Below are 22,844 nucleotides of genomic sequence, written 5' to 3' on the forward strand. Positions count from 1 at the left end.
CGGGTCAAGGTCTAGAACCAGATCGACCGGTCAGGTTCATGGTCCGCCCGATCCAATTCCCACCCCTACATGCGGTTGGATTTTTGGAAGAGTGTATACTGTATAGTACAGTCTTTATGCCCAACAACTAAGCCACGAAGACCTCAAATTTGTAATTGACCGATGACAGTTCAAGTTAAAAAAAAAATGGAAAAAGTTTACATACCAAACCAGAAATTTTGATGTGATGGACCCAAAATGGATAAAAAATTTGAGTGGAAAAAGAAAAAATTCGAATCGGCACTTGTGTGTCCGTCATAGGCCACAGTCAAATCAGATCAAAGTATTGGTCCAATCCACTAGACTTCAAGACTGTTGGGTTTGAGTTTTTAGCGTATCTAGTATCTCAAGGAGTTTGTGTGGCCTGTAATGGGAGCACAGAGAAAAGATCTTTGATTTGCATGGTCCTTTTCAAAGAAAAAGGAAAAAATTGGAGTGTTAGGCCACTTAAGAAACTCGATAGGAAATGTTGGTACTTCATTCAGGGGTGGCAATGGGCCGGGTGGCCTGGCCTTGAAAAACTACTGACCCGGACAACCACAACCTGGGGGTAGGGCCGGGCTAGCGTTTTCTTTGTTTTTTTTACTTGGCCAGGCCCCAGTCAGGTTGGGCCCTTACAGGGCTAGGACCAGGCTTGGGCTAGAGCCTTTTTAGCCAGTTAGGGCTGGGACAGGCCTCAACCATCCTTATTAAGACTAGGGCTGGGCTAGGGCAGGGGTGGCTCGGCCAGTTGCCACCCCTGTTTATGGAGCCTTTTGCTAATTTGGACCAAAAGTATGAAAAAGCAGCAATCTTTTAGATAAGCACTTCAGATTTTTTAAAGAAAGGGTGCGGCTCGTATAAAACTGAGGCTCTAAACAATCAAAGTAATGTGCACCTTCAAATAGTGTCGAGAAATGTGGTTTCAATACTAAAAATCTTTGTGATAGCCTTAAAATATATTTTCATCTTTAATTGTAAAATTTAAAGCTTAAAAAATAGTATAGATCGAGCCAATCTATGAAAACTTGAAAATCTTGAAAACTGACAGTTCAAAAATACGTTACAAGATGCACTATTTCCAAAACGCGAAATTCATTTTTTTCCGATGTCCATGCATCTTGGTGTCGAGATGATCAATTTGAGGATTTTTGGGTATCAAAACACCTTCTTCTAGTCAAATTTTAAAACACCCTCTTCTAGTGAAATTTTTTAGAGCCTAGCTCTATATGAACTTTTTCCTTTAAGAAATCGTTTACTTTTTTAACTTAAGGGCAAAAAGCAGACCTTTATGTTATGCGATCTTTATATAGAAAGAATGAGAAGAAAAAAGGGACAAGAGTATTCGGGCAAAAAGCAGACCTTTATGTTATGCGATCTTTATATAGAAAGAATGAGAAGAAAAAAGGGACAAGAGTATTCAAATATCTCATTCTTTCTTTTTTCTTTTCTTTTCATCTCTTTTCTTTTCTTCTCTTCTTCTTTTTTTTTTTTTTTTTTTTTTTTTCAGCGCTTTAAAATATCTCATTATTTCTAGAAGGAAAGAACATATGAGAAGAGATACAAGATCTTTTCAACAGAGGGTCCACTAATTTACCCAAAGAAAAAAGAAAAAGGGAGGGTCTACTACTGCTCAATATATTGCTCTCCAATACTAGATTGTGAGATCCACATGACTTGCATTTGGAATGGACAATCACAGTAGATGTTATTGCTACACATTGACATGGTATACAACATCCCGGTAATGTTTGAACGAGGTCACATGAAAGACTAAAAATATCAATTTATATTTAGGGGAGAACCATGCCCGGACAACCATACCATCCTTAAACCAATTTGATCATGATCGGTTCCCATCCGAATCTACGATCCGCATAGAAAATCCCCTTTAGAACATTGCCTTCTAACATTTAAAACCAAATCCTAATAAGACCTGGCTAACCTTTGGTTCACTATTGGACACCGACACCGAAAATTAGGCATCTTTCTATTTTCTAGGCTTCCCTCCAATTAGTAAAAAGATTGGGATTTGGGATCAAAGGCATATAAAGGAGTGTCTCTTTCTTCCCAATATAAAAAAGACTATGGTCCCCAAAGAGCAAATCCTTCTTTTCAAATCTCAGCCCTCCACGCAAGCACCCCAAAATCTCAACCGTCCATTCACATGGCACCACCAACCTACAAAAACTAAACTTCATAAACTAGAGAAAGGAAACAAAGAAAAAGGATCAATTTCAAAATGCCTCAAAAGGGGAAAAATGAAAACAATTATCTTAAAAGAAGTGACAAAAAGAAACCACCAAGAAAGCATAAGATTTTAAAAGATCAGAAACAAAGAAAATATTATCAAAAATCATTTCAATACTCCTTCAAATGGGAAACAAAGTCCAAAGCCTCAAAAGCTTTACTTTTTGGACTCAACATTTTTTTTTATGCAAATTACAAGCCAAATGGTATATATACTCACCCACAGTTGCCATCTTCTCTGCAAACTCATAGCTTCTTAAATCCTTAGAACTTCTAAGCCTTTATTTTTGCAAGGGACCCTTGGGCAAACCGAGTTTGCATGGCTCTAGAACAAAAAATTTGCGGTGGAATGGCAAAGGCATCAATGAATTTGCAGCCATGGGATGAGAGCGCTCCTGCTCATATGATAACTTCAGAAAAGTCTTCTAAAGTTCCTAAGTTGGAGATCATAGTAGAGAAGAACATAGAATCAGAAGAGAATTCTCATGGGTTTCAAGCGAACTGGTAGCAATTCCCGAGAAAGATTATGGCAGGGCAGGTGACGATTATTGGATCTAAAGATAAAAGAGATAAGAAATATCGTCCATTGCAATTCATAGGGCTGAGAATTTACCCAGTTTGGATTCGAAAACCTGAATTTTGGACCCTATCCGATTCCAGGTATAGATCCAATATTAGGATCCTATGGGTCAAATCCGGATCTCAATAGTATTCAGATTGGATCAAAGTACATGTGAATCCAATCTAGATCAGACCCAATTATTACAATATTATATGTTATTTTATATATGATGGATTTTCCTATGGGTCGGATCCGGATCCAAATAGTAGTCACATTGGATCCAAGTACATGTGGATCCAATCCAGACCAGACCCAATTATTATGTTATTTTATATGTGATGGATTTTCCAACATCAAAACAATCATTCATGATAGATCTTTAAGGTGCACCTTAATTGCATTCTAAGGTCGCAACCTTATATAAACCATTTCCTTGTATATATATATATATATATATATATATATATATATATATATATATATATATATATATATATATATATATACCACCATTAAATTTGACATGGATCTCTAGAAAAATTATCACATAAATATGAAACTTGACATTTTTAGAGATCCATGCCAAATTTAATGGTGATGCTTTGGGGTCCTACACACATGGGTGGGGGAGGGTCGTATAAGATCATTTCTCTCTCTCTCTCTCTCTCTCTCTCTATATATATATATATATATATGGAAAAGTTTATATAAAGCCGAGGCTCTAAACAATCAAATTTGAGCCTACCTAAAAAATTTCATTAGAAGAGATTGTTTTAATGCCCAAATATCTTCCAATCGATCATCTTAACATCAAGATGCATGGACATGAGAAAAAAATGGATCACAAGTTTTGGAAACAGTATATTTTGTGAAGCATTTTTGGACCATCAATTTTCAAGATTTTCAAGTTTGCATAGATATGTCGATCTACATTATTTTTGAAGCTTTAAAATTTATAAATAAATATGAAAATATATTTTAAGGCTATCACAAAGATTTCCAATATTGAAACCACATTTTTTTGATACTATTTGAAGGCAGGCTCTAATTTGATTGTTTGCAGCCTACGCTATGTACAACCACACCCATATATATATATATATATATATATATATATATATAGTTGCAACAAATTACAGTTTTGAAACATCAGCTCTTATAGACTCAGGAGCTGACTTAAATTGTATAAACGAAGGACTTGTACCTTCAAAATATTTTGATAAAACAACTCAAATATTAAATACAGCAGATGGTAGTAGATTATTCATTAAATTTAAATTATCTAACGCCTCTGTATGTAACAATCACCAATGTATTGATACACCATTTATCATGGTCAAAGGATTAAGCCAATCAGTAATCTTAGGAGTTCCATTCCTAACATTACTCTATCCTATCACCATAGATGAGACAGGAATTTCATCAACAATTCAAAATATTCCAATACATTTCAATTTCATACATAAACCTAAATTAAAAGAATTAAACAATGTCAAAAGTCAATTAAAAAATAAAGAAAAATTTATCTGCACACTCAAGCAGGAAATTAAATATAAAGTAATTGAAGAACAAATACAAACTCCTTCAATTCAACAAAAAATTCAATCACTACAAAAACAAATAGAAACGTCAATATGCAGTGAACATCCTAATGCTTTTTGGGACAGAAAAAAGCATAGTATAAGCTTACCATATGAACCAAACTTTAATGAACACCAAATCCCTACAAAAGCTAGGCCAATACAAATGAATACTATTCTATTAGAAATGTGTCGAAAAGAAATAGCAGAACTCCTACAGAGAAAACTCATAAGACCAAGTTCGTCACCTTGGAGTTGTGCAGCTTTTTATGTTAATAAAAATGCTGAAAAAGAAAGAGGAGTTCCTCGACTGGTTATAAATTATAAACCATTAAATAAAGTTTTAAAATGGATAAGATATCCAATTCCCAATAAAAAGGATTTATTGGATAGAGTTGCTCAAGCTTGTATATTTTCAAAATTCGATATGAAATCCGGATACTGGCAAATCCAGATCCAAGAGCAGGATAAATATAAAACTGCATTTAATGTTCCATTTGGTCAATATGAATGGAATGTAATGCCTTTTGGTTTAAAAAATGCACCATCAGAATTTCAGAAAATAATGAATGATGTATTCAACTCTTATTACCATTTCATGATAGTTTATATTGATGATGTCTTAATATTCTCCGACTCCATAGACCAACATATTAAACACATTAATACTTTTATCCATGCTGTAAGCCAGGCCGGCTTAGTTGTTTCTGCCAAAAAGATTACACTTTTCAAAACCAATATCAGGTTTTTAGGACACATGATCCACCATGGCACTATTATCCCAATCGACAGATCTATAGCTTTTGCTGATAAATTTCCTGATAAGATTCTCGATAAAACTAAACTACAAAGGTTTTTAGGATGCCTCAACTATGTTAGTGATTTCTATCCTAATCTTGCATTGGATTCTAAACCATTATATGATAGACTCAAGAAGAATCCTCCTCCTTGGTCTGACATTCATACGCGAGCAATACAGGTAATAAAGAGTAAGGTTAAAACCCTTGAATGCCTCTCTCTTCCACATCCTACTGTTTTTAAAATTATTGAATGTGATGCCTCTGATAAAGGGCTTGGCGGTATATTAAAACAACAAATTGATTCCAAAGAACAATTATTACGTTATACATCTAAGGCTTGGAATTCCACGCAATTAAATTATTCAATGGTCAAAAAGGAATTATTAGCCATAGTTCATTATGTCACCAAATTTCAAAGTAATGTTTTAAACCAACATTTTCTTATACGAACTGATTGCAAAGCCGCCAAAGATATTCTGCAAAAAGATGTCCAAAATTTGGTTTCTAAACAAATATTTGCCCGCTGGCAGGCTATTCTCTCTGCCTTTGATTTCTCTATTGAACATCTTCCCGGGTCTTCTAACTCTTTACCCGACTTTCTGACCCGTGAATTTTTGCAGGGGGGCAATACTGACGCCAACGACGAATCACCACTTTCACTTGCACTCCAATTATTCCAAGAAAATTAATCTGATAAGGATCTTTCATCCTTAAATATGGGCTCCCGAGGCAATACTCGCCGGGGAAAACAACCCATGCATTCTTTAGTTCCTTATGAAGGGGAACCTTCACCCTTAAATATTCGCTCACCATCTCAATCCCCAATCCATCAAATCACTTACCCAGACGCACGAACTTCAACTCCTACATTTTCACCAGCCCAGTCAAAATCCATTCCTCCTACCAATATTCCAAGATCCGAATATTACCATTGATGAACATCAAGTTCACATGGATCCAAGCAAGCTTGCACCATTATACCTACTTAATCATCTTAATCCTATCAATGGGGTTAAGACTCGAGAGTATTATGAAGCCATCCTAATGGAAACAGGGTCCATCTCTGTTGTCCACTACTTTCAACAGAATACTCGGATAATAGCCTATTCAAAAGTCCAGATAAAGAAACTTCTTGCATATACTGAGTGGGGTTCCAATCCCGCACAAGGAAAGAAATTGCAAAATCCAGAGTTTTCTTATAAGTATTTTAAATATGCTGAGTACATAGAGGCTTGGCACAAATTTTTCTATTATCAAAATCCTAACAATACACATAGCTGGTATTTACAGTTCCGGCTACCTATTTTTGAAAGGTTCCCCACTTGGTTTCAAAACTGGTATTTCGTGTGGGGATCAACTGCTATGATTTTACCTCCTGCTTTTAAGGAGTTGCAGGAACAATTTATACAATACAATAATATTGATAATTCAGTTGACACTCACCTTTACTTTATGGCCTTGTATCAAATCCCTTGGATTATGAAATGGGATTATACCATATCACCCAATACCACAAATGATTATACATACATCCCTCGTCTGGGAAAAACCATATCTGTTAAATGGTGGGATATCTTCCAAATGGATCTCACCAAAGCCACTCCAAAAAGAATACCACCCAAAGCACCTAAATACCAGGAAAACCCAAATACTCCAAATACCTCTTTTGATTTTCCAACTTACCTTCGAAATATGCTTCAAACCAACCCACATGCCTCCAAAGAAGAACTGGAGAAACAAATGAAAGAAATTTTTGCTGAAGCCAGAAGAAAACCCACATCTTCCGAAAAAACAGTCCAATCTTCTCCACTCCACACAAATAGGTACCTCCAACTCAGTCAAAAGGATCCAGAAGAGACAGATCCAGAAGAGACAGATCCGGAAGAGGATGATCCAGAAGAATTCAGTCAGAGACCATAACTTCATCATCCATGATATCACCATCCAGAGAAGCAATAAGAGACAAGATATCAAAATACCATATGGGACAAACAAGGGTCCCACTGCCGACAGCAAACACTGTACTCCAATTGTAATAAGGCCAAAAGCGCCACTGTGTATAGATGCTTTTACTTTTTAGTTTTTGTCTTTTTATTCGAGGAGCATCTTGTTATGCTCTCGCTAGCACCTCCATTATTTCTTTTTTGTCTTCTTATCCATTCACCACTCTCTCTCTTTTGTCATCTTCTGCCAACAAAGCATCTCTCTCTTTTGTCACCTTCTGTCGACAATAAATCTCTCTCTTTTGTCACCTTCCGCCGACGATATCCTGCCAACCTGTCCATCTTATCACCCCAGAGATTCCTTTAGAGTCTCCACTATAAAAGGGAAGCCCCTCCTTTTCTTCGAGGCAGGGCCTCACTCTTCCCATATCCTTTCCTAGCCTCTGCAACCTCTGAGCCTCTACAACCTCTAAACCTCTGAGCCTCTGCAACCTCTGAGCCTCTACAACCTCTAAACCTCTGCAACCTTTCAGACCTCTGCAACCTTTCAGACCTCTGCAACCTTTCAGACCTCTGCAACCTTCCAGACCTCTGCACCTATTTACTCTCACAGCAATAGTTCTGAAGCTATCTTCGCCCTCATAGCTCAATCAGGTTCTCTCTTACCTTGCTTTATTACTTATGTGTGATTGTAATATCCAAGATTTACCTTCATACTGCCCTCATCACTGGAAGTTATTTTCCAGTTACTGTTTATGTGCTCAGTAAGTTTCCTATCTCCCTGTTTCAAAAACTACTCTGTTAATCTCTCCGTTTACCGTTTATCTCTCTGTTTATTTCTCTGTTTTTATTGTTTCCTCTATATAATATCTTTCATGTAAAATTGCTTGTACAATAATAAAGTATGAACTCAGTATGTGTTTACTTATGTTTGCATATTATGCAATTTAAGATTTTATTTAATATTAAAATAGGCAATACTAGTTATGCTCAGTGGATAGTACTTGATATCTCAATAGTTCCATTAATAGGAATCATAATGTTCTGTCTTAATTATTATAGAATTTTACAATCACTAGTTCAGTACAACAGTTCGTTGTTTACATATATATATATATATATATATATATTATGTTGGCAGCACAGTGCCTGGTTTGTCGTATGTGTCGGCAGCTTTGTCGCATGTGTCGGCAGCTTTGTCGTATATGTTGGCAGCTTTGTCGTATGTGTCGGTAGCTACAGTGGAGGGTATCTTGATATAGTGGCTTGAGGTGACATGTGGTACGGAAAGCATCTTGGTACAGTATATGAGGTGACATATATGAGGTGACATGGTACTGTGTAGTATCTTTATGGCCTTTGGCTGAATTCATTGGGGTCTTCTTCTTCTGAGTCTGTTTCTTCTTCTTTTGGGTCTGCTTCTTCTAATGGGAAATATCTATTGTTGTGCAATGGTGAGGATTGTACGGTTTCATCTTATGAGACCGGTTTTTTTCTTGCTTCTGCAAAGATTTCCTTCATTTGTTGTTCCAAGGTTTCTTTGGGAGCATTTGGGTTTAATTGGAGCATATTTCGTAAATATGTGGGGAAGTCAAATGAAGTATTGGTTGTATTATGTTCACTTGGACTTGGGTTATATATGGGTTTTTGTGGAGGTATTCTTTTGGGAACTATGGTTGTGGGATCCATATTAAAGATGTCCCACCATTTAACTGAGATGGTTTTGCCCAGTTTTGGAATATAAGTATGATCGGCTGTATTATTGACAGAGATTGAGTATTCCCATTTCATAATCCATAAGAGTTGGTATAGTGCAACAAAGTATAAGTGATTGTCTGTTTTATTATCACTATTATTGAATCTCACGAATTGTTCCTGCGCTTTTTGGAAAGCAAGAGGTAAAATTGCAGTAGTTGATCCTCAAACTAAAAACCAATTTTTAAACCAGTTGGAGAATCTTTCGAAAATGGGTAAACGGAACTGAATATACCAACTATGAGTATTGTTTGGATTTTGATAATAAAACATTTTACGCCATGTTTCTATGTATTCGGCATACTTGTAGTATTTATATGAAAAATCAGGATTGTGTAGTTTTTTCCCTGGAGTAGGATTGCAACTCCACTCATCATAAAAAAGTAATTTTTTGATCTGAATTTTGGAATATGCAATTACTCTAGTATTTTGTTGATAATAATGGACAACAGAGATGGATCCTGTTTCCATGAGAATTGCTTCATAATACCCTCTAGTTTTGACTCCATTGGTTGGATTCAGATGGTTTATCAAGTATAATGGAGCAAGTTTGATAGGGTCCATATTCGTATGGTGATCATCAATGGTAATGTCCATAAGATATGCTCTTTCGATGTATGCAGACTTAGGAAAATTAGGCCTCTGGTTTGATTTGGATTGCGCTGGAGTATAAACGGGAGTGGATGTATTAGCCTCTAGGTAGGTGATTTGGTGAATAGGAGAATTGGAAGGTGAAAGGGTTGCCAAACGCGGATTCTCACCTTCAAATGGTATTATAGTCAGAGGGCGTTTCTCATTGCGAGAAGAATTGTTACGAGAGCTCATGAGAGTAGGTGGATTGGATAGAGTAGTATTATTTTTATTAGCTGCAAAGAACTGTAGTGCAAGTGATAGTGGTGAATCGTCGTTGGCGTCAGGTGCTGACCTTAATTATATCAATGAAGGATTAGTACCGTCAAAATATTTTGACAAAACAACTCAGATCCTAAATACTGCAGATGGCAGTAGACTCTTTATCAATTATAAATTATCTAATGCTTTTGTTTGTAATAATCACCAATGTATCAATACACCATTTATTATGGTTAAAGGACTAAGCCAAGCAGTTATACTTGAAGTCCCATTTCTTACAATACTATATCCCTTATCAATTGATCAAACAGGAATATCTTCGAATTATCAAAATGTACCAATACACTTTGATTTTATTCAAAAACCAAAAGTAAAAGAAATCAATAACGTCAAAAGTCAATTACACAATAAAGAAAAATTTCTTTGTACTTTAAAACAAGAAATCAAATATAAATATATAGAAGAACAAATACAGAATCCTTTGATCCAACAAAAGATTCAATCAATTCAACAACAAATCGAAACTTCTATCTGTAGTGAACATCCCAATGCTTTTTGGGAAAGGAAAAAGCATAGTATTAGTCTACCATACGAACATAGATTTGATAAAAACCAAATACCTACTAAAGCTAGACCAATACAAATGAATACTTTTCTCAGAAGGGTGTATACTAGCAGTAGTGGTACCATCCGTACTAATATATGTTTTTTCTTCTATGGTTTGAAGAGCATTAAATGGAGGAATGTTAATTTTCTATTGAGTACATATTTTCTTGTAACCATATAAAAAATCTTTTTGTTTCTCTTTCTTTTTTAAAAAATTTATTATATTTTTTATGGAATAATTCTATTAACCTAGGTTGGAAGGTTTGAAGATACTATTCCCTAATACTTTGATTTTCTGAAGAAAGATAATATTTTTTGATATAATTAATATCGATTTTTCTCTTTTTTCGTTCTAATTTAGCAGCTAAATATATTGTTATATATGTATCATATTCATTATTAATATTTATTTCTCCTTCTATATCATCTTCTATTTGTAATGTAAGTATTTGAAATTCCTCAATGTCAGGTTCAGATGTATATGTAGGAATGACTACATGATCAGCTGTTCTTTTGACTCCTTGCAATTGGAAGTCTGAAGATGGTGTAGGTGTTGAAGAAAAAGGAACTATGATAACATCGGGAGTAGAATGACAGGATTTTCTAGCAGGTATTAATGGTTTTTTATTTCTTTTCTTATTAATATTTATATCATCTTATACTATAGGTTGCTGAAATTTTATTTCAATATTTCCATCCTAATGTTCTATTATTTGGTTTGGAATATTATTTCTAGGTACTTCCCTGGGCTGGTTTGCATGTTGCAATGCCCATGATTGAGGCAGAATAATATCGGACCAAGTAATTGTTTTTGGTATAATTGTATTGGATTTTTCTATATTTGTTTGAAATAATATAATTAAATCCTTTTTATCAGCTTGCATAATATTAGGACAAAGGGTATTCATTACCTTATAATAAATTCTGTATACTATTGCTAAATTCTGAGAACCATGTATCATATTGAATCAATGAGTTTTAAAATTTATAGTTAAGATATCTAATATATTTGGGTCTGTTAAAGAAACAGAAAAATTTGGAAAGCAATTAAAATATATAGGTCCACTACATAGGGTGGATTCCACCATGCCTAGGAGTGAATCTGAGAAATTAGTGTATCTTGTATCTCTTAGGCATACAAGCATTGAAGTGTTTAACCCTAGACGGGTTAAAAGTTTAATTGCTATTTGGATTAATCCAATGTGCAAATATTTATAATTATTTTCTTTATGTTTTTCAATAATTTTTCTTGATAATAATTGAAAGTCTTCTTGGTTTTGAGTTACAAATAGACTTTTTTCTACTGTTTTTATAGCATAACCTAATTTGAATTTAAATGATCCTTTCTGATAAATATCTTTTATTGGTACTTTAGGAATATTTCAATTTTGGATATGATGTTCAATATCATTTATAATAATCTCCTATTTATTTTTAACTCTTAATGTTTGAGATTGAGTTGCAGTATTACCTTTAAGATTCCTAATTAAATTTGTCAACTGTAGGTTGCGGATAATGACAATCTGGACGATCACGGGTCTAGCGTGTTTCCCTAAGCGGCTCTTTCTGGCCTTGACGGGTACTTTGCCTAGACTTGTCCGTTCGTCTCTTGCCTGAACTCTCGGACCAACTTTCTTAGATGTAAATTTAAGTAGGTTTCTACAGTAATATTGTAACTTTTACTGTTAACAGTTTACTATATGGCTTTGATACCAAAACGCGCCAAGATCTACAGTATTTTAACAGTCTTGTGAATTATAACAGGTAAGCAAAAAGCATACTATTATATTTAACTAATTCTTGTAATATCCGAATATAATTAAGGCAAAATAAGATTATTATGATAAAATGAATAACAGAGATATCGATAACAAACCACGATGTGTGTGTGTGATTACCTATTTTAATACTGAATACAAGTTTAAACTGCATTAGATTACATATCAGATGTATGCATAAAGATTACAAACCATTTGTATAAAAGCAAACTAACTGTATAAAACAAATCTTATAGAAAAAACGTGAATAAGCACTTACAGCTTACAGAGACAATAACTGGAGAATAACTTCCAGTGGTGAGGACAGTATGATGGGAGTGTATGGAAGTTACAGTCACACATTTAAACAAAGGAATATAAGATAAGAGGATAAGAGAGAACCTGGTTTTGGTGTATCAAAGGATAGGGAAAAACCTGGGTAGCATGAGCTAGGTTCTAGCTGTGAGGTCAAGACCGCAGCTGTGGAGCAATAGTAGTCGTGGTCTTGAGACCAATAGAGCAGAGAGATGAAGAGAGCAGAGAGATGAATAAAGCAGAAGAGAGCGGAGAAGGAAGAAAGCTCTTCGACCTGCTGAGAATGAGGAAGGGTGTTTCCTTTTATAGGCGAAGGTTGAGGTAGCTTAGCGAGCAAGGAAGAGAAGTGAAGTGACTTGATTTGACCAAAAGAGGGAAGAAGGGACATAAAGCAAAAAGGAAATGACAAAAGAAAAAGAAAGATGCTTAAAGGGGCATCTTAAACAGTAATATTTTTGTCGTCTTATGTTGGCAGCACAGTGCCTGGTTTGTCGTATGTGTCGACAGCTTTGTCGCATGCATCGGCAGCTTTGTCGTATATGTCGACAGCTTTGTTGTATGTGTCGGCAGCTACAGTGGAGGGTATCTTGATATAGTGGCTTGAGGTGACATGTGGTACGGAAAGCATCCTGGTACAGTATATGAGGTGACATATATGAGGTGGCATGGTACTGTGTAGTATCTTTATGGCCTTTGGCTGAATTCATTGAGGTCTTCTTCTTTTGGGTCTGTTTCTTCTTCTTCTGGGTCTGCTTCTTCTAGTGGGAAATATCTATTGTTGTGCAATGGTGAGGATTGTACGGCTTCATCTGATGAGACCGATTTTCTTCCTACTTCTGCAAAGATTTCCTTCATTTGTTGTTCCAAGGTTTCTTTGGAAGCATTTGGGTTTAATTGGAGCATATTTCGTAAATATGTGGGGAAGTCAAATGAAGTATTAGTTGTATTATGTTCACTTGGACTTGGGTTGTATAAGGGTTTTTGTGGAGGTATTCTTTTGGGAACTATGGTTGTGAGATCCATATTAAAGATGTCACACCATTTAACTAAGATGGTTTTGCCTAGTCTTGAAAAATATGTATGGTCGGCTGTATTATTGACAGAGATTGAGTATTCCCATTTCATAATCCATGGGAGTTGGTATAGTGCAACAAAGTATAAGTGAGTGTCTGTATTATTATCACTATTATTGAATCTCACGAATTATTCCTGCACTTTTTGGAAAGCAGGAGGTAAAATTGCAGTAGTTCCTCAAACTAAAAACCAATTTTTAAATTAGTTGGGGAATCTTTCGAAAATGGGTAAACGGAACTGAATATACCAACTATGAGTATTGTTTGGATTTTGATAATAAAACATTTTATGCCATGCTTCTATGTATTCGACATACTTGTAGTATTTATATGAAAAATCAGGATTGTGTAGTTTTTTCCCCTGAGCAGGATTGCAACCCCACTCATCATAAGAAAGTAATTTTTTTGATCTGGATTTTGGAATATGCAATTACTCTAGTATTTTGTTGATAATAATGGACAACAGAGATAGATCCTGTTTCCATGAGGATTGCTTCATAATACTCTCTAGTTTTGACTCCATTGGTTGGATTCAGATGGTTTATCAAGTATAATAGAGCAAGTTTGATAGGGTCCATATTCGTATGGTGATCATCAATGGTAATGTCCATAAGATATGCTCTTTCAATGTATGCAGACTTAGGAAAATTAGGCCTCTGGTTTGATTTGGATTGCGCTGGAGTATAAACGGGAGTGGATGTATTAGCCTTTGGGTAGGTGATTTGGTGAATAGGAGAATTGGAAGGTGAAAGGGTTGCCAAAGGCGGATTCTCACCTTCAAATGGTATTATAGTCAGAAGGCGTTTCTCATTGCGAGAAGAATTGCTACGAGAGCCCATGAGAGTAGGTGGATTTGATAGAGTAGTATTATTTTTATTAGCTGCAAAGAGCTGTAGTGCAATGGTATCCCCAATAAAAAGGATTTATTAGATAGAGTAGCCAATGCTTGTATCTTTTCCAAAATTTGATATGAAATCAGGATATTGGCAAATACAAATTCAAGAACAAGATAAATATAAATCAGCATTTAATGTACCATTTGGCCAATATGAATGGATTGTAATGCCATTTGGCCTAAACAATGCTCCATTGCAACACCATATAAAGTCCTACCTAAAGAAATAGGTAAAAAATAAGAACTAATACCGCATATAGTGGAACAAAACATTTATACTAATTTATATATGCAATCTTTAGGAAAACAAACAGAACGTATAGAACGATTAGTTACTCCTCAATCTAAGGGAATAACTCCTTCTCTTCCTAAAGCAGTTTTGTTTAAACCACCTCCAGAACTCAATAAAAATAAATTCTATATCGGTGAAAATAATAAAACCTTAATGGATCAGTTAATAGCCAAATTAGCCCAATTAGATATTAACGGAATTCCTTCTCCCAATTAGATATTAACGGAATTCCTTCTCCCAAACTCAGTATTCCTATACCCAATATACATGTTCCTTTACCAGAATCTTCAGATAAGGGAAAATAAAAAATACCAGAGCATGAAACAATGATGCTCCAAGAAGTGGAACCAATTATAACAGATACCATACAAAATCAAGAATATGATTTTATGTATACTACACCTATTGATATAAATTGAATAGCCTATGGTAAAACATGGAAACCAATCACAGCTTTACCATATTATAAAAGACTTACACCTGTTGATGTACAGCTTGAAGAAGATGCCATACAACAAGTTGTTTCATATTCAGGAAGAGCAATAGTTAATTGGACAATAGATGGTTTATCTGAATTAAAGATATTAGATGTCATGAGACATATGACAATGTTTGCTTCAGCAAACAAAATGGCAGGCAATCCAGACCAAGAAGTTGCTAAGGCAATAGTAAATGGGTTCACTGGCTGGTTAAGAGGCTGGTGGGATTTCTATGTTGATGATGAAACCAAAAATAGGATCCTCACCAATACAAGACAATGGAACGCTAGAAATGAAAAAAATCAAGAAATAATTTACACTGAAAGTGATGCAGTAAACACCTTAATGTATACCATTACACTACATTTTGTAGAAAGTACGGCCTTATTGGCAGCAAGATCTGCTATCTAATCTTCGTTGCCCTACATTATCCCATTATAAATGGTACAAGGATGTCTTTTTCTCAAGATTATTAATATGAGAAGATTGTCAATTAGACCATTGAAAAGAGAAATTTATTGCCGGTCTACCCTACTTATTTGCAGAAAAAGTCAAAGACAGACTTAGACAGAAACATAATGGTATTATAGTATACTCAGCATATACACTTGGAGAACTCTCAGCAGAAATATGTGCTGAAGGATTAGCTTTATGTACTGATCTTAAACTCAAAAGACAGCTAGATAAACAGCAAATTACCAAGCGCAAAGAACTTGGTGATTTCTGTGAACAATGTGGATACCATTTAGATAGAAAAAATAAACCTAAAAAGTTATATAAGAAAAAGAAAAAATATAAAAAAGACATATAAATCCAAATCCAATAAAGTATATAAACAATATAAAAAGTCTAAACAAAAATTTATAAACAAATTTTCTCCAAATACAAAAAATAAAAAGAAACTTTCAGTATGTTATAAATGTGGAAAAGTTGGTCATTACAAACACCAATGCAAATTAAAAAAGAAAATAAAATCATTACACTTAGATGAATCAATCAAATCAAAATTATATAATATAATCAATTATGATTCTATATCCTCAGATTCTACTGAATCACATATAGAACATATTCAAGATGATGACCTTTTATGGACAGAATCATCTGATTCTTCAGATTCTTCTACAAATACAGAATCATCTCATCCAATGAACGAATCTAATTGTACCTGCCCTATATCTACGCATAATCTTCACATGCTTACCCAAGAAGATAATCTGATCTTAGATCTTATTGAAAAAATTACATATTCAGAAGAAAAAAGATCTGTAATCACCAAATTTATTACTTTAACTAAAACAAAAGCAAAAACACCTCCTATTAATAAAACACCTGATAAATATAATTTTGCATCTATTATGAAAAGAGTAAGTGAACAACATATTACTCAACAAAAAGAACCTTCTATTTCATACTTGAAACATGAGATTAAAGAAGTCAAAAAAGAGGTTCACCAATTAAAACTCTAGAATTACAAAATTTATCTCAACAAGAGTCAAATACAGACGAACTAGAATTCAAAAATCTTATTAGAACATATAGTCCTGATCCACTGGAAGAAATACCAGAAACCTCAGAAGCCAAACCACTTCTGATAATAATTCTTTCTGTAAATCTGATAGATAAAATTATGATTCAAAAATGGTTTGTTTAAGTCACTATCATAGTAGCAGAAGATTATCGCTTTCAAACATCAGCTTTAATAGATTCAGGTGCTGACCTTAATTGCATCAATGAAGGATTAGTACCGTCAAAATATTTTGACAAAACAACTCAGATCCTAAATACTGCAGATGGCAATAGACTCTTTATCAATTATAAATTATCTAATGCTTCTGTTTGCAATAATCACCAATGTATCAATACACCATTTATTATGGTCAAAAGACTAAGCCAAGCAGTTATATTTGGAGTCACATTTCTTACAATACTATATCCCTTATCAATCGATCAAACAGGAATATCTTCGAATTATCAAAATGTACCAATACACTTTGATTTTATTCATAAACCAAAATTAAAAGAAGTCAATAACATCAAAAGTCAATTACACAATAAAGAAAAATTTCTTTGTACTTTAAAACAAGAAATCAAATATAAATATATAGAAGAACAAATACAGAATCCTTTGATCCAACAAAAGATTCAGTCAATTCAACAACAAATCGAAACTTCTATCTGTAGTGAGCATCCCAATGCTTTTTGGGAAAGGAAAAAGCATAGTATTAGTCTACCATATGAACATGGATTTGATGAAAAACAAATACCTACGAAAGCTAGACCTATACAAATGAATACTACTTTATTAGATATGTGTAGAAAAGAAATTGCTGATCTCCAAACAAAAAAGTTAATACGACCAAGCTCATCACCATGGAGTTGTGCAGCTTTCTATGTCAATAAAAATTACTATTGAACACCTTCCCGGGTCTTCTAACTCTCTTCGTGATTTTCTCACCCGTGAATTTTTGTAGGGGGCAACACTGACGCCAACGACGATTCACCACTATCACTTGCACTACAGCTCTTTGCAGCTAATAAAAATAATACTACTCTATCCAATCCACCTACTCTCATGGGCTCTCGTAGCAATTCTTCTCGTAATGAGAAACGCCCTCTGACTATAATACCATTTGAAGGTGAGAATCCGCCTTTGACAACCCTTTCACCTTCCAATTCTCCTATTCACCAAATCACCTACCCAGAGGCTAATACATCCACTCCCGCTTATACTTCAGCGCAATCCAAATCAAACCAGAGGCCTAATTTTCCTAAGTCTGCATACATTGAAAGAGCATATCTTATGGACATTACCATTGATGATCACCATACGAATATGGATCCTATCAAACTTGTTCCATTATACTTGATAAACCATCTGAATGCAACCAATAGAGTCAAAACTAGAGAGTAGTATGAAGCAATCCTCATGGAAACAGGTTCCATCTCTGTTGTCCATTATTATCAACAAAATACTAGAGTAATTGCATATTCCAAAATCCAGATCAAAAAATTACTTTCTTATGATGAGTGAGGTTGCAATCCTACTCAAGGGAAAAAACTACACAATCCTGATTTTTCATTAAAATACTACAAGTGTGCCGAATAAATAGAAGCATGACATAAAATGTTTTATTATCAAAATCCAAACAATACTCATAGTTGGTATATTCAGTTCCGTTTACCCATTTTCGAAAGATTCCCCAACTGGTTTAAAAATTGGTTTTTAGTTTGGGGATCAACTACTGCAATTTTACCTCCTGCTTTCCAAAAAGTGCAGGAACAATTCGTGAGATTCAATAATAGTGATAATAATACAGACAATCACTTATACTTTGTTGCACTATACCAACTCCCATGGATTATGAAATGGGAATACTCAATCTCTGTCAATAATACAGCTGACCATATCTATATTCCAAGACTGGGCAAAACCATCTCAGTTAAATGGTGGGACATCTTTAATTTGGATCCCTCAACCATAGTTCCCAAAAGAATACCTCTACAAAAACCCATATATAACCCAAGTCTAAGTGAACATAATATAACCAATACTTCATTTGACTTCCCCACATATTTACGAAATATGCTCCAATTAAACCCAAATGCTTCCAAAGAAACCTTGGAACAACAAATGAAGGAAATCTTTGCAGAAACAGGAAGAAAACCGGTTTCATCAGATGAAACCGTACAATCCTCACCATTGCACAACAATAGATATTTCCCACTAGAAGAAGCAGACCCAGAAGAAGAAGAAACAGACCCAGAAGATAAAGACCCCAATGAATTCAACCAAAGGTCATAAAGATACTATACAGTACCATGCCACCTCATATATGTCACCTCATATACTGTATCAGGATGCTTTCCGTACCACATGTCACCTCAAGCCACTATATCAAGATACCCTCCACTGTAGCTGCAGACACATACGACAAAGCTGCCGACATATACGACAAAGCTGCCGACACATGCGACAAAGCTACCAACACATACGACAAACTAGGCACTGTGCTGCCAACATAAGACGACAAAAATATTACTGTTTAAGATGCCCCTTTAAGCATCTTTCTTTTTCTTTTGTCATTTCCTTTTTGTTTTATGTCCCTTCTTCCCTCTTTTGGTCAAATCAAGTCACTTCACTTCTCTTCCTTCCTCGCTAAGCTACCTCAACCTTCGCCTATAAAAAGAAACACCCTTCCTCATTCTCAGCAGGTCGAAGAGCTTTCTTCCTTCTCCGCTCTCTTCTGCTTTATTCATCTCTCTGCTCTCTTCATCTCTCTGCTCTCTTCATCTCTCTGCTCTATTGGTCTCAAGACCACGACTACTATTACTCCACAGCTGCAGTCCTGACCTCACAGCTAGAACCTATCTCATACTACCCAGGTTTTTCCCTATCCTTTGATACACCAAAACCAGGTTCTCTCTTATCCTCTTATCATATATTCTTTTATTTAAATGTGTGACTGTAACTTCCATACACTCCCATCATACTGTCCTCACTACTGGAAGTTATTCTCCAGTTATTGTCTCTGTAAGCTGTAAGTGCTTATTCATGTTTTTTCTGTAAGATTTGTTTTATACAATTAGTTTGCTTTTATACAAATGGTTTGTAATCTTTATGCATACATCTGATATGTAATCTAATGCAGTTTAAACTTGTATTCAGTATTAAAATAGGTAATCACACACACACATCGTGGTTTGTTATCGATATCTCTGTTATTCCTTTTATCATAATAATCTTATTTTGCCTTAATTATATTCGGATATTACAAGAATTAGTTAAATATAATAATATGCTTTTTGCTTACCTGTTATAATTCACAAGACTGTTAAAATACTGTAGATCTTGACGCGTTTTGGTATCAAAGCCATACAGTAAACTGTTAAGAGTAAAAGTTACAATATTACTGTAGAAACCTACTTAAATTTACATCTAAGAAAGTTGGTCTGAAAGTTAAGGCAAGAGACGAACGGACAAGTCTAAGCAAAGTACCCGCCAAGGCCAGGAAGAGCCGCTTAGGGGAACACGCTGGACCCGTGATCGTCCAGATTGTCATTATCTGCAACCTACAGATGGCAAATTTAATTAGAAATCTTAAAGGTAGTACTGCAACTCAATCTCAAACATTAAGAGTTAAAAATAAAGAGGAGATTATTATAAATGATATTGAACATCATATCCAAAATTGGAATATTCCTAAAGTACCAATAAAAGATATTTATCAGAAAGGATCATTTAAATTAAAATTAGGTTATGCTATAAAAACCGTAGAAAAAAATCTATCTGTTACTCAAAACCAATAAGACTTTCAATTATTATCAAGAAAAATTATTGAAAAACATAAAAAAATAATTATAAATATTTGCACATTGGATTAATCCAAATAGCAATTAAACTTTTAACCAGTCTAGGGTTAAATACTTCAGTGCTTGTATGCCTAAGAGATACAAGACACAATAATTTCTCAGATTCACTCCTAGGCATGGTGGAATCCAGCCTATGTAGTGGACCTATATATTTTAATTGCTTTCCAAATTTATCTATTTCCTTAACAGACCCAAATATATTAGATATATTAACTATAAATTTAAAAACTCATGGATTCAATATGATACATGGTTCTCAGAATTTAGCAATAGTATTTGACATAGAAAGCTGCACAACTCCATCGTGATGCGCTTGGTCTTATTAACTTTTTTGTTTAGAGATCAGCAATTTCTTTCTTACACATATCTAATAAAGTAGTATTCATTTGTATTGGTCTAGCTTTAGTAAGTATTTGTTTTTCATCAAATCTATGTTCGTATGGTAGACTAATACTATATTTTTTCCTTTCCCAAAAAGCATTGGGATGTTCACTATAGATAGAAGTTTCGATTTCTTGTTGAATTGATTGAATCTTTTGTTGGATCAAAGGATTCTGTATTTGTTCTTCATATATTTATATTTGATTTCTTGTTTTTAAAGTACAAAGAAATTTTTCTTTATTGTGTGATTGACTTTTGACGTTATTGATTTCTTTTAATTTTGGTTTATGAATAAAATCAAAGTGTATTGGTACATTTTGATAATTCGAAGATATTCATGTTTGATGAATTGATAAGGGATATAGTATTGTAAGACATGGGACTCCAAGTATAACTGCTTGGCTTAGAAATACAAAATTTGAACGTATAGAAAGATTTCCTTCATTTGTTGTTCCAAGGTTTCTTTGGAAGCATTTGGGTTTGATTGGAGCATATTTCCTAAATATGTGGGGAAGTCAAATAAAGTATTGGTTGTATTATGTTCACTTGGACTTGGGTTATATATGGGTTTTTGTGGAGGTATTCTTTTGAGAACTATGGTTGTGGGATCCATATTAAAGATGTCCCACCATTTAACTGAGATGATTTTACCGAGTCTTGGAATATAAGTATGGTCGGCTGTATTATTGACAGAGATTGAGTATTCCCATTTCATAATCCATGGGAGTTGGTATAGTGCAACAAAGTATAAGTGATTGTCTTTATTATTATCACTATTATTGAATCTCACGAATTGTTCCTGCACTTTTTGGAAAGCAAAAGGTAAAATTACAGTAGTTGATCCCCAAACTAAAAACCAATTTTTAAACCAGTTGGGGAATCTTTCAAAAATGGGTAAACGGAACTGAATATACCAACTATGAGTATTGTTTGGATTTTGATAATAAAACATTTTATGCCATGCTTCTATGTATTCGACATACTTGTAGTATTTATATGAAAAATCAGGATTGTGTAGTTTTTTTCCCTTGAGCAGGATTGCAACCCCACTCATCATAAGAAAGTAATTTTTTGATCTGGATTTTGGAATATGCAATTACTCTAGTATTTTATTGATAATAATGGACAACAGAGATGGATCCTGTTTTCATGAGGATTGCTTCATAGTACTCTCTAGTTTTGACTCCATTGGTTGGATTCAGATGGTTTATCAAGTATAATGGAGCAAGTTTGATAGGGTCCATATTCGTATGGTGATCATCAATGGTAATGTCCATAAGATATGCTTTTTCAATATATGCAGACTTAGGAAAATTAGGCCTCTGGTTTGATTTGGATTGCGCTGGAGTATAAGCGAGAGTGGATGTATTAGCCTCTAGGTAGGTGATTTGGTGAATAGGAGAATTGGAAGGTGAAAGGGTTGCCAAAGGCGGATTCTCACCTTCAAATGGATTGCCTGCCATTTTGTTTGCTGAAGCAAACATTGTCATATGTCTCATGACATCTAATATCTTTAATTCAGATAAACCATCTATTGTCCAATTAACTATTGATCTTCCTGAATACGAAACAACTTGTTGTATGGCATCTTCTTCGAGCTGTACGTCAACAGGTGTAGGTCTTTTATAATATGGTAAAGCTGTGATTGGTTTCCATGTTTTACCATATGCTATTCTGTTTATATCAATAGGTGTAGTATTCATAAAAGCAGATTCTTGGTTTTGTATGGTATCCTTTATAACTGGTTCCACTTTTTGGAGCATCATTGTTTCATGCTCTGGTATTTTTTATTTTCCCTTATCTAAATATTCTGGTAAAGGAACAGGTATATTGGATATAGGAATACTGAGTTTGGGAGAAGGAATTCATTTAATATCTAATTGGGCTAATTTGGCTATTAACTTATCCATTAA

At 34.5% G+C, this 22,844-nt stretch overlaps 1 protein-coding gene across 3 annotated transcripts in view; it reads right to left on the minus strand.

The window, feature by feature from the left end:
- Positions 1-1,625: 1,625 nt before the first annotated feature.
- Positions 1,626-22,844, minus strand: part of LOC18427215 (putative ALA-interacting subunit 2) — a 32,227-nt gene continuing 11,008 nt past the window's right edge. Inside the window, exons 10-11 of one of the 3 annotated variants that reach the window (XR_002279799.2) lie at positions 2,489-2,702; positions 1,626-2,199 (exon numbers count right to left, since the gene is read on the minus strand). The gene's annotated coding sequence lies outside the window, so the exon portion shown is untranslated. Of the gene's footprint in view, positions 2,200-2,488; positions 2,703-20,037; positions 20,251-22,844 lie in introns of those variants that run through there. The other 2 variants (XM_020663004.2, XM_011622469.3) reach the window with 2 other exon arrangements.

The sequence above is a fragment of the Amborella trichopoda genome, chromosome 2 (assembly GCF_054954075.1).
Source record: "Amborella trichopoda isolate Santa Cruz 75 chromosome 2, AtrichopodaSantaCruz75HAP2 v2.0, whole genome shotgun sequence".
Taxonomy (NCBI): Eukaryota; Viridiplantae; Streptophyta; class Magnoliopsida; order Amborellales; family Amborellaceae; genus Amborella; species Amborella trichopoda.